Here is an 11671-nt window from a genome sequence, read left to right on the forward strand (position 1 = left end):
CAGTAGCATCCATGAAAGGGCTTGTCTTCAGAATCCCTGCTTACTGATCAGCATTCCTTGGGTTTTTTTTTCATGTGTTGCAGGCATTTCTGACATTTGTGCCACCTGAAAGGTACAGCTGCACTCCCAATCTTCACTTGAAGGCATCCTCACACTGAGAGCTTTTCTGAGAAATGGCAGCCTGTGCCCTCATCCAGAAGTGTGATTTCTGAATGGAGTGCAGGTAGATGATTTCAGTTGAATGGGTGTCTTTTAGAGGTAGAATTTTACATCTTTTACACCGAGTTCTTACTTTCTTTGTGTGACAGCAAAAGCCTGAGTCTATTTATTCAAGTAGCACGTGCCTGAGCCTACAGGCTTTGTATGCTTCTGCCTAGCTTCACTGCTGAAATCTAATTGAAAGAGTTCTGTGCAGTCTCATTATGAATTATTCTGTGTTATGCTAGGAAGGCTAGAGGTTGTGAAACTAGTTATATCAGCAAAGCTGGCATCTGATTTCATTAGCTTACTCTGTAATGGGCCTGATAGTACCACTCCTGCTCAGAGAAAATTTCCATTGCCTTTGTTTCAGAGCTGCCAGTTCCACTTCGGGAGCTTATGGCTCTGTCATCCTGCACTTCATACTACAATGAGTATCTGGCTGCCAAAAATATCCCAAGCAGGCAGGGTGGAACAAGGAGCATGGAGATGCCATATGTATGTCTTACAGGAGAACACTCGTACTAGTCTGATTAACTCTAGAATCAGGGCACTTCATTTTAGACCACTCTGAATTTTACAGTCCTTTCATTCCCGGCCAGTTTGCCCAGTAGGAACACTGTCATTACAAGGCCTGTCTGCTCTGTCCAGCAGTGCCCCAGGTAAAGCAAGACTTGTAGGTCTCCATGACATTACATAGAGCCAGATAATGACAGTTCTGAAAGCAGAACACATGGGTCAGTGCAGGCACACAAATAGAGAAAACTGTTCCTCATGCCATCCTCTTTTAGAAACCTTGACTTATGTGGAGTTTTCCAGCAGGATTTTGGGAAGTGAACAGACCAGTATTAGTGTCTCTTTACCCTAGCTATTTTTTGAGCATTTGTCTCAATCACGGCAGTACTCAAATAGTTGATCAACAAGTTTTGTCTCTCTGCCAGTGGGAAAGCAGAATGGAAATGGGATCCTCTGTCTCTGCCATTCACAGGTAGAAAGATGCCATATACCAATTATTAAGCTTCACCTAGATTTATGGCATGTGTTTGCCATGCAAAATGAAGACATTATCCACAAAGATTCTATGATTTATTACCTGGAGAGGTGATGCATCACTGAAGAAAAGGAAATGGTGAAGGAATAATAAAAGAGAGAGCTAAACACAGACAGCAGCAAGGTGGCAAAGGTTTTCTTCCTTTGCCTACAGGAATTATGCTTCCTAATCCATGCACCTCTTTTAGCTCAAGGAAAGGAATTGGAATTCACAAGGATTTCTGCAAGCAACCTCAAATTGCAGCTGGAGGTCATGTTCTTCTATCAGTTTCTTATCACTGTTCTCTAGTTCAGTGAATATTTGCCAGTCTTTTCCTCCTTTCAAATTCTCTGAGTCTCTGCAGAAAGTATATAATGAAAACTAATATATCCACCAGTTCTGGAAAAGTTGTGAACTTTAGCCTGCCATTTTTTTCCACAGTCAAGGAGATCACAGCATTCCTTCTTCTGGAGTTTCAGATGTGTGCTTGGGCTCCTCCTGTGCTATTGGCTGAGCCAGAGCAGGCAGAGCTCCTGGGAATGTGAACCACTAGAGCATAACAGCACCACTAAGAATCACATCACTATCAAACACCTCCCAAGAAATCAAATTCAATCCTTTCAAACTGCTGGGATAAGAATAGTACAACTGTCCAAAATACATCACATTCTGTAAGAGCTCTCCAGCTCTTTCTCTTTGAAAGTGTGCATGAAAGCATAAAGTTACTGGCACCTTTAGCAGAATATCCCTCAGCTTCCTCTGCCTGCTACTGAATGCTTCATCAACTAGTTTGATGTAGTGAAAATACCATGGCTTCACTAAAAATTAACAGGAAAATATGAATGGTTTTTAGAGAAAAGCTATAAACCAGTTTTTCTTGCTGCAGGACACAAAGTGCTTACAAAAGATACTCTGCAAAAAGGCAAAATGGCTGAAACATTAAAACAGTTTAATACAATATTTGACATTGTTTCTATTGAAGGGGAAGAAGATACCAATATAGTTTGGTATCTTGATGCTATATACTGTTGGAATACTACATGAATTTATATAAAGTTACCAGCTATCCTTGGATTATTCAGTTTTTTATTAATGCTTTACTATGTAGTTTTATGATAGCAAATTCTTTTGTAACATACAGCATAATTGAGCTGGCCAAGCAACCACGATTTCCCATAGAAACACATCCTAATGGGATATAAATTACTGAGTGATCTTGATGAAGAAGATGTAATTACACACACAATGCAATATTTCCAATGAAATTTCAGACTAGACTTGAGAAAATGAATTTTCAAGGCACTGTGAAGTCTGCAATGTGGAAGAATGAATCTGAAAAAGAAATCAAAACAGAGCTCCACTGAAAAATAAACCAAAATAAATAAAATCCAGCATTCACACCTGTACAGATGGAACATCACTGAAGAAATAAGTGCATGTGCTCAGGTCAGGTGGAAAGCAGCTGAAAATACACAGGCTGGGGTTCAGCTGAGAACAGCCACCCAGCTCAGACACAACAGCAAGGCTGACAAAAGCGCTTCTTTATGACAATAAGATACATCTTTGCTCCAGAGTCCCTTGCAAGGAAAATGGATCAGAAACATTCCCCCCACACTGTGCAGAGAAGGGAGTGAGAAATGATGCTGAACAATTTACTAAACAGCTCTGTGATGGAGCTGTAAGTCACATCATAAGGTGAAAGGAAACCGAAGCAGAGTCTGTGACAAACCTCAGGAACTGGCAGCATTTGTTAGATAAATGGAAGCAAGTGACAATAGACAACAAGCCAGGCTGTCTGGGCAAAGACTTTGTAGCTCTAAATTTTCAGGTGACAGAAAAACACAACAAGATTTTTAAAGGCTTTTTTTTTCCCAGAACCATTGACGTGTCCCCAGGGAACATTGGCAAATAAAGAGATAATAAAATTTTTATTGCAAAAAGTTATATCATGCACAAGAAGGTTGCTATGAATATTCAGTCACTGTCTTATCTAACTTTTCTGAGGACTTGGCAATTGACCATTTCTATACTGTTTTAGTGTGCAACATGTATTTTGGGCACAGAACTGGGGGAAGCAGGTTTTACAAAGAACGTTATTATGACTGCTCAGACTGTTAGTCTGAGACAACTTCACTTGCGTAGTGACATGGGGGTAAAATGTCTAAGATGAAGCATTTTCCTCCCAGATTCACTGATTCCAGAAATGCTGGAAAACTATCCTTGAATAACAGCTACAAGGAAGGGAATGATGGCAGTTCACAGGCCTCTCCTGAGTAGAAAATACCAATTAACACTGTGTTAAGTCAGTGCTCACCAAAAGTTATCTACTTAGCTCCTATCAAATTGGATATATGCTCTGTATTAGCTCTATGTAACTAAAAGGGTGCAACAAAGGTGAAGGGGTGTACTTCATATTTTTGTGGATTTGCAAGTATCACCTATGGCTATTTACTCCAGCTAGGGTAGATCTAATCTGTTGCTTCTGACATGAAAATCTACACCTTTCCCTCCCCCAGGGAATAAAAAGAACTCTATGAAATTCAAGTCTTGGTCCTAGATCATAAAATCAGACCAAGTGAGACAAGCACCAGCAATGTCCTATCAGCTGATGTCAGTGGCCGAGAAAGAAGTTGAATTCCAGAAAATTCCAGAAAAACTTCTTGCTGCACTGCAAGGTATTGATGGCAGTACCATCAACTCCACTAAAATCAGAACCTAGCAGAATATGGATCTATAGGATCTGAAAGCACTTTTAAGAACCTTAGCCACCTAAATATCAAGCAGTAGCAAACCACAAAATATGTCCATTGCTCCTTAGTACACCTTGTTATCAAATTTTTCCACATCTCAGAAACTTTTTACTGAGCTTATACAGCTTATTGTGGGAGCAATAGAATGAGTGAATAAAATAAAAGTATTCTGTCTTCTGTGTCATTGAAATGCAATCAGATTTGCTCATAGAAAAAGTACCATACCATCCCCATCCCCAGTGTTAACATTCAGGACTTCCTCTCAGGTTTGCTTATCTGATAAAAAGCCTCTCCACCTGGAGTCTGATATTAATGCATAAATCTCAGAAATGTGTCTAGAAAAGTTCACACTATTCCACTAAAAAGCATTAAACAGAGCATGAAGAGAGGATAAAAGCATTTCAGGTTAAAATATGATTTCTATATTTCCTTTGGAAAGAGTAGCAACAGACCACAGTCTCAAGGGAAACTGTAAATTCTCCAAGGAACAAACAATATAGTTGAAAACTTCAGAGATTTAAGATATTAGAGGCAAAAGGTTCTGGCAAATTAAATATTCACAACTCTGCTGTTTATTTAGGCCTCAATGTAATGATGTTAGACTGCAGCATGGAGATAAACAAAAAATGAACTGGGGACCTCTGGTCCTAAATACATCAGCCACTTCTGCTTGAGTCTAATGACCAACCCTGGAGCTAAAAGCGGTAACAACATATCATATGTGGATTGGGAGCAGAGAGGATAAGGAAAAGGTACTGACTGCTGGCCAGTAAACACTTAATCATGTCTATCCATCTCTCCCAGGGTTTTCCACTGCCGTCCATCACTGTAGCATCCGAGTGCCCGCATGGAAAATCAACAGCAGTAGTGAAATCCCTGGAGGATGTCACAGAAGCTTCAGAACATCTCCTCTTCTGGGTGTGTGCAGAGCCATATAGTCATGCTATTGATTTTAATGAGACTGTTCAGGAGTACTATGCTAAGGAGACTTCCCATAATCATACAAACATCAAATTATTCCTCCAAATACTGTTGCTAACAAATAGGTTCAGATACCATGATTTTTCTTAAAACTTACAAAAAATAGCTCAAAATATAACATATAAACTCATAAAAAACCTAAGACATTTCCCAGAGTTCACCAGGGAGAATTAATTCTTTCTGAAGAGCTTTGTTGGATTCTGAAACTAGTAAATGAAGATGAAATGGATTTCAGCACCCATTTGCACCAACTGCTTAGCAATGTTTCTAGAAAGTGTGGATATTTAAAGTATTGCTGTTGTTTCTTTTGCTGTATTTCTGTCCTGCTATGAAGAAGGACACACAGAGTATCTGTGCCTACATTCTGTAGCTCAGTTTGAATATTTAATGAACAAATGATTTTGTAATTTACCAATTGTTTGAATCCCTTTCATCTTTTAGTGTCAAAGAAGGGCATAGACAAACCCAGAGACACTCTCAGGAAGGGTCTCATTTCAGAGAGGAAGCAGTTTACTGTCTCCCTCATTCAAACCCTTTGTCAGTGCCAATCCTGTACCTAAATGGTGTCACCATCATCTTCTGTCATGCTGATGTCTTCACTTAATTTTTCAGCACACTCAGCATGTCAGGTCAGTTAGGAATAGATGTACTTACAAATTCATATCCATTCAGTTCCCTTTACTAGCACATGCAGGAGTGAGGTTCAGTTGTGGTAACTCCAAAACAGATTATATTTAAACACTGTTCAGAATTTCTTCACCATACCATGAGTATAATGTTATTTCATTTCTCTGATTCTCCAAGTTTTAATGATTACTTAGCAAATAAATGAAAATGCACCTCAGAAAGGAAGTGGGCAAATAAACATGCCCAAAAGGTTGTACATACATTTCCCTCTTAGTTCACTGAGAGATGGCAGCAAAGAGCTCCATTCCTCACTTTCAGAGCTGCCACAGTTTCATACAAGTATTTTGTGGACACATGAGCTAAATATCCTTTCAGATGGATTAACAACAGCGTGTTTTCCTCATGACATAGGGTTTGCCTCATTCAAAGACCATAAAAATATGACCACCAATAAATGAAAAAAAATCTCATGAGCTGCCTAAGCCTCTGTGACCTGTTGGACTGGCTTGCTGAGGGCAGTGGTAATGGTAGCCAAAGGAGAATTGTGTGGCATCAGAGGTGTTGCCTTTCACACTCTCACCTGTAAAACAACATATATAATATGGATGGGTTGGCCAGTGAATCACTCCAGCCCTTAGAATAGCCACAAACCCAACAAAACTCTGAATATTCTCTATACATACTACCATACACTGATATTTATATAGGAGAACTGGGATTTCAGAGATAACAAAAGGGCTTGAGACAAGAAATGGGCTAGAGTATAAAGAATCCAAGCTTCCTACTTCCCACTTTGAAAACATATGCCAGCCCAGAAGTTTGATCAAAATTAATTTCTCCAATTCCACCTGACTGTACAGTTCAGAACTGTAGCAACAGTTCTTTGAATACAGAAGTATTTTCTTAATATATTCTTACTTTTTTTTAATATAGACCACTTCAGTGTTTCTTTCTTGATATTGAATGTCCAGAATAAAAATAAACAGGACTTAATTACCAAAGACATGGAAGAAAAAAAAAGTAATGTAATGTTAGTATATTGTCACAAATCTTAGATTTTCATTAACAATACAGTTAAAGTACAATATGTATCCTACTAAGGCAATAGAAATCTCAGAGCTGAAAGGACCAGGAAAGTGTACTGTGAACAGCAACAGTTATACACATTGTTTCAAGAACAACCTAAAAAAGCCTAATTGGTTGAATCATATTAGAAGATTGGACAGCAACTACTTTAAACTCACTGTCCCCAAGCAAAAATCCATGTTTGCAACAAAGCCTAGAACAAAAGTTCCCAGATATGGTTCTGGAGTTTTCAGGCTTCTCCATCAAACCTGCCTATTAGCCAAAACCTCCCTCTTTCCTACATCCTGCTCAGCTCCTAGCACAGAGCTAGTCCTTCTGTTATCCTCTGTGTTATCCTGCTGAAATTACAGGATACTGGGAAAAAAACCCGAAAAACAGAAGCCTTGAGGTTGGTCCCTCTGCAGTGTCTGCGAAGGCAGATGGGATTTACACGCAGGCTGAGTTTGGGCAGCCCACAAAGGCTGTAGGTGGACATGAAGTGTTTTCTGAACAGCTGCTGTTCCTGGGGCTGGACACTTCAGTTACCCAGCAGAGGTGAACAATATCATTGTACTGCTGTGCTGAAGCACAGAGGAGCTTTTTTTAGCGTTCATTTCGTTCATTAAAATAAATCTTCCCTGTAAATTATTGGATGGGAATTGCATCCTTAAACCTCACAGATTTGGTTTTGCTAGTTTTATGGTATGTACAATTGTATGGGTATCATTTCTGTAATCAAATATTTTATATTTGATATTAGAGGTTTCTGTTACAGCTATTTTCTGAATGCTTTCCAGGGCAACTGGCATGTTACATTTTCATTTCCTGGCCATACAGGAATGCCAGATATGGATGGAGGAATCTTTACTGGGTTTGTCTCTTAAAATTGCCACTAACCTATAGCAGTATTTTCTCACCCTCCTCTTCCTTCCCTTTGGGCAAAATGGTACCTCAAAGGCTTCCAGTTTTATGCAATGCTCTCTAAGTTTTCCTTCCCCCAATTCCACACTCTCAAAATAGAGAACTACATCTGCCCCTGTTTTCGTCTCTTTTAAACACCAAATTTCTTCCTAAAAAAGTTTTTAGCAAATTTTTTCTTACAGTATGTTTCAAAACTGCAGAAGGAATGATAGAAAACAGTAAAAACTTTACAGTCTATCCCCTTCTCCCCCATTCCACACCCTATAATCTCTGTAATTAGAAAGCAATTGTATTGTCTTTTGTTTTTCTCAGGCTTTCCAGAATAATTCAACTTTCAGCAAAGAACATACCTGGAAATACATCTGTGTTCTAAACACAGAAATAAAAATGTTCTAATGAAAGCTAAGTTTCACTCTTACCTACAGCATTCCCCACTGTGAAGGTTACTGTTTAAAAAGTCTGTTTATAATGCACCATCTGCTTGGCTTCTTTACACTCGTTTTATTCTTTATTGTGTGCTGTAATTAATGAGGCTTTCTGTATTATTACCATAAGAGCTGATGTTTTTCTTTATAAATGAGAAGCAATAGCTCCCTGATGAAAATTCCAGCTCACTTCAACAAATGAGAAGAATTGCCTTAAAACTGGATGGTTTGCTCAGGTGTCATTGCAGCATCTGAGCAGAAGTCTCAGCAATCCTGCAGCCCACTTGCCTTCAGACACCGTGAACATGAGGTGACAGATGAGCTGGATGAAGTTGGGATGGCAACCTTGTCTGTAAAGGACAGTTGTCACATGTGACTACTGTACTTTCTAGCAGATAAGAAAAGAAATGAGACAAAATAATTTAACACCAAATCTCGCCGTGAGCCTTTGCTTCATCTGTGCTTGGTGGCTTTGAAATACATCACAAAGATAAGGACATGCTGCTAATGCCTTTTGACTGGAAGGACAATTTCTGTATGCTCTTGTTGCCTCCTTTTCTTTTATTTTTTTTTTTAAGTTGCACATCATCTTATCTTCATGTGGAATGATGGAGTATTTTAGATATACAAACAGAACAAGCAGAAACTGCATGACAAACACGCCCTCTGGTTTGGTTCCACACAGCCAAGGGAGCAAAAAAGCCACACAACATGAAACATTCACTGGCTTCCAATTCACAGACGAGCATGATGTCCTAAAAGGAAGGATTTGCCTTTTTGTGGACTTTGGCTTTGTCTCCTTTCTTCAGCTTTCACCTCCAGTAAACACCTTGCACTCTGCAGACCACAGCTGTACATAGGAGACTTCTGTACTTGCCATGTAGTATTAGCTAAAGCCTAAGAGATAATCAGCTAAGGCTGAAATGACCTCTGATAGTTGCCTTTCAAAAACTTAACAGCCTGCCTTCAAAAACACCTTTCTCCATCTGCTCATCAAGGAAAAGGATTTCTGATGGTCTGTACTCACCATTCACCCAGGACTGATTTTCTCATTTTGGGGGGGGGTTTATGGAGCTGATTCTCACTCTCTCAACATCTCTCAGCTTATTAAGTCAGACCTGTTCAGTCTGACAGCACAAATGCAACCGGGCACGACTGAGCTACATTAACAATTCTATGCAATTTGATCTATATGTGCCATATGCAATTAATCTGTACTTGCTTGTTAGCAATTTCTGGAATATTAGGTGTACTGAAACTTTCTCATCATTTTGAATAAGCAGGAGGAAAAAGAAAGGAATTAGGAAGGAAAATATTGCATAATATCACAAAAAAACAGTAGAAGAAAGATCTTATATAATACTTAGCATATATTTTAATATAAATCTTCTACCAGTAAAGGTCTCCGTTATATTTATACATACCTACCCACACAGACACATATATGTATATATGCTTTAAATGTATAGAAATCTTTGACTTATTACTTCCACTGGCCTAGAAAGAAGACTTCTGCAGGATATACTGGTGACAAGTTTGCAACAGGCACAGTGCCACTGCTGAAGTCTGTGCTACTGATATAATACAGCATGAACCACACTGCTCCTTCCATTGAGAGGTGAGGGGTAAAATAAAACCTCATTACTATTCTCCAGGAATTCTGGACAGGAGACAAATCCCTTCATTTTCTGTTTATTGACTGGATCTCATATTTATATGCTGTATCACAAGATCATACTTAGCACTAAAGCTCAGTGATTAATTCATAACAATTACTGCCTAACAAAGTCTTCTCATCTTCACAGAAGACTGATGTATTTTGCAAATTCCTCAGTTATTTGTTGTTCTGAAGCAATGAATTAATTGCAATAATTTTCTGCTTTATAGAATGGCAATAGTTGTGTTCTCAGCTGAAACATGGCATGTGTCATACAAGGCATACATTACTGGTTTTCTTTGCTGGTTGGCAATATTATATGCAGTTATTGCAGGAAACACTCACAAACTCTTACATAGATATAAATTCTGTTAGAATTTGGGGGAGCATTCACTGGAAATATTAAAATTATTTTAAATTCTTTCACTTACAAACAACACTTTGTGACTTCAACACTCGTACATTATGCACTTGTATTATTGCCTGCAGGATGATCAGTGTTAGTAAGTTCAGTCCTTTGTAGAGAACTGAACCACTGGTCATAGACACTGTAATAACCACGTTCCCAGAAACCAGCAGAGATAAGAAAGTTTACTCTCAGCATTTATCCCTTCAAACTCTATTATCTGTCATGAATCCTACTCTGAATTCCATCAAAGAAGCCCCATGTAGCCTTGAGTAACAAATGGATTCATTTCAGTATAGAGCTCAACGTTCATTAAAAACATTAAAAGTCTAAAGAAGCTAAATCTAAACTGAATAAAAGTAATTTTCTCTGAATACTACACTTAAGGTGTGTAATATCTAAATTTTAAACATAAAATCATCACAGCCATTAAATGAGCTGTCCACGTAGATTTTCTGTTGTTTTCCTGAATTTTTACTACAGTACACATTTTGAGTCTAAATGACTCTCAAAACAAATCACTTACCTCCTATGGCAGTTGTTGCTAATGAATTGGACTTCACTGGTTTACTATTTAAGACAGAATTCTGAAGCACAGACTGGTGGTATAAAACTACCCATTGGGGTAGTATTTTGATTGTAGACTTGCTTGTATGCACTAAAACATTCCCAGCTTTCCTAGAGAAACGAAACCATCGAAACACATTTGTTAAGGACAAACAATACACAGAGCAGAAGCTATACCTGATAGTGCTAAATTTAACAGCTAAGCCTGTAAATGCTACTGTACTAAATCAGATGGATACTAGAACTATCAGTTGCTTGGAGAAATTTTATTCCAATTTCCTTTGTGCTGCAGAATGCAAAAGGATAATTTTTTAGGTTCTGCTACAGCCAAGCTGATGGCTAAAGCATTCCCACTTTGATCAGTTTAACAAATGCATATTAATTAAAAATATGGTAATTCCTACATACTTTTGTAGAAGCTATTAAAGAGAAAGGCCACAAGGAAGTTCTTTTTGATTCCTCCAAGCTCTACTAGTAGAAAAAAGCTTTATATTATGATTTCCCAAAGCATGAAAAAACTGCAGAAAATATGTTTACACACACATAAGATTTGAAGGTGTGATAATCTGTGTATGTCCATATCCAAGAGTTTATAAAGTTAGTTGTACATATATTTTTTATTACAGATTGTAACAAACCTCATAAGCAAAACATTTTGGACTTATTCTTCTTACAGGCTAAAAAAAGTTTTATCAAAATGAATTCAGTAAATGATGTGGCTTCTTTTACTGAATAAAATGCATCTATGTAGAAAGTAACCATGAGGCTTTACTCTCCCTACTCATCTGTTCACATAGATATTGTCCCCTGAGGCTACAAACTTTGCTTTTTGCCCATTTTCTCTTTGAATTTCCATAAGATTTGCAAACATCATTCAAACAGCAAACACTAATGCAGGTTATTTACAACCCTCTGTGTAGGGGAGGTGATGCTTGCAAATGTAGTAGGAATTCTGGTTAAGTATTTAGGCTATATGGTCAGAAAACTATTTACAGTCCACCATGGGCATGGCCAGTTCTTATTATTTTCATCAGGGTCCTAAAG

Source organism: Manacus vitellinus, unplaced genomic scaffold (assembly GCF_001715985.3).
Source record: "Manacus vitellinus isolate BGI_N305 unplaced genomic scaffold, ASM171598v3 scaffold_14_pilon, whole genome shotgun sequence".
Classification (NCBI taxonomy): domain Eukaryota; kingdom Metazoa; phylum Chordata; class Aves; order Passeriformes; family Pipridae; genus Manacus; species Manacus vitellinus.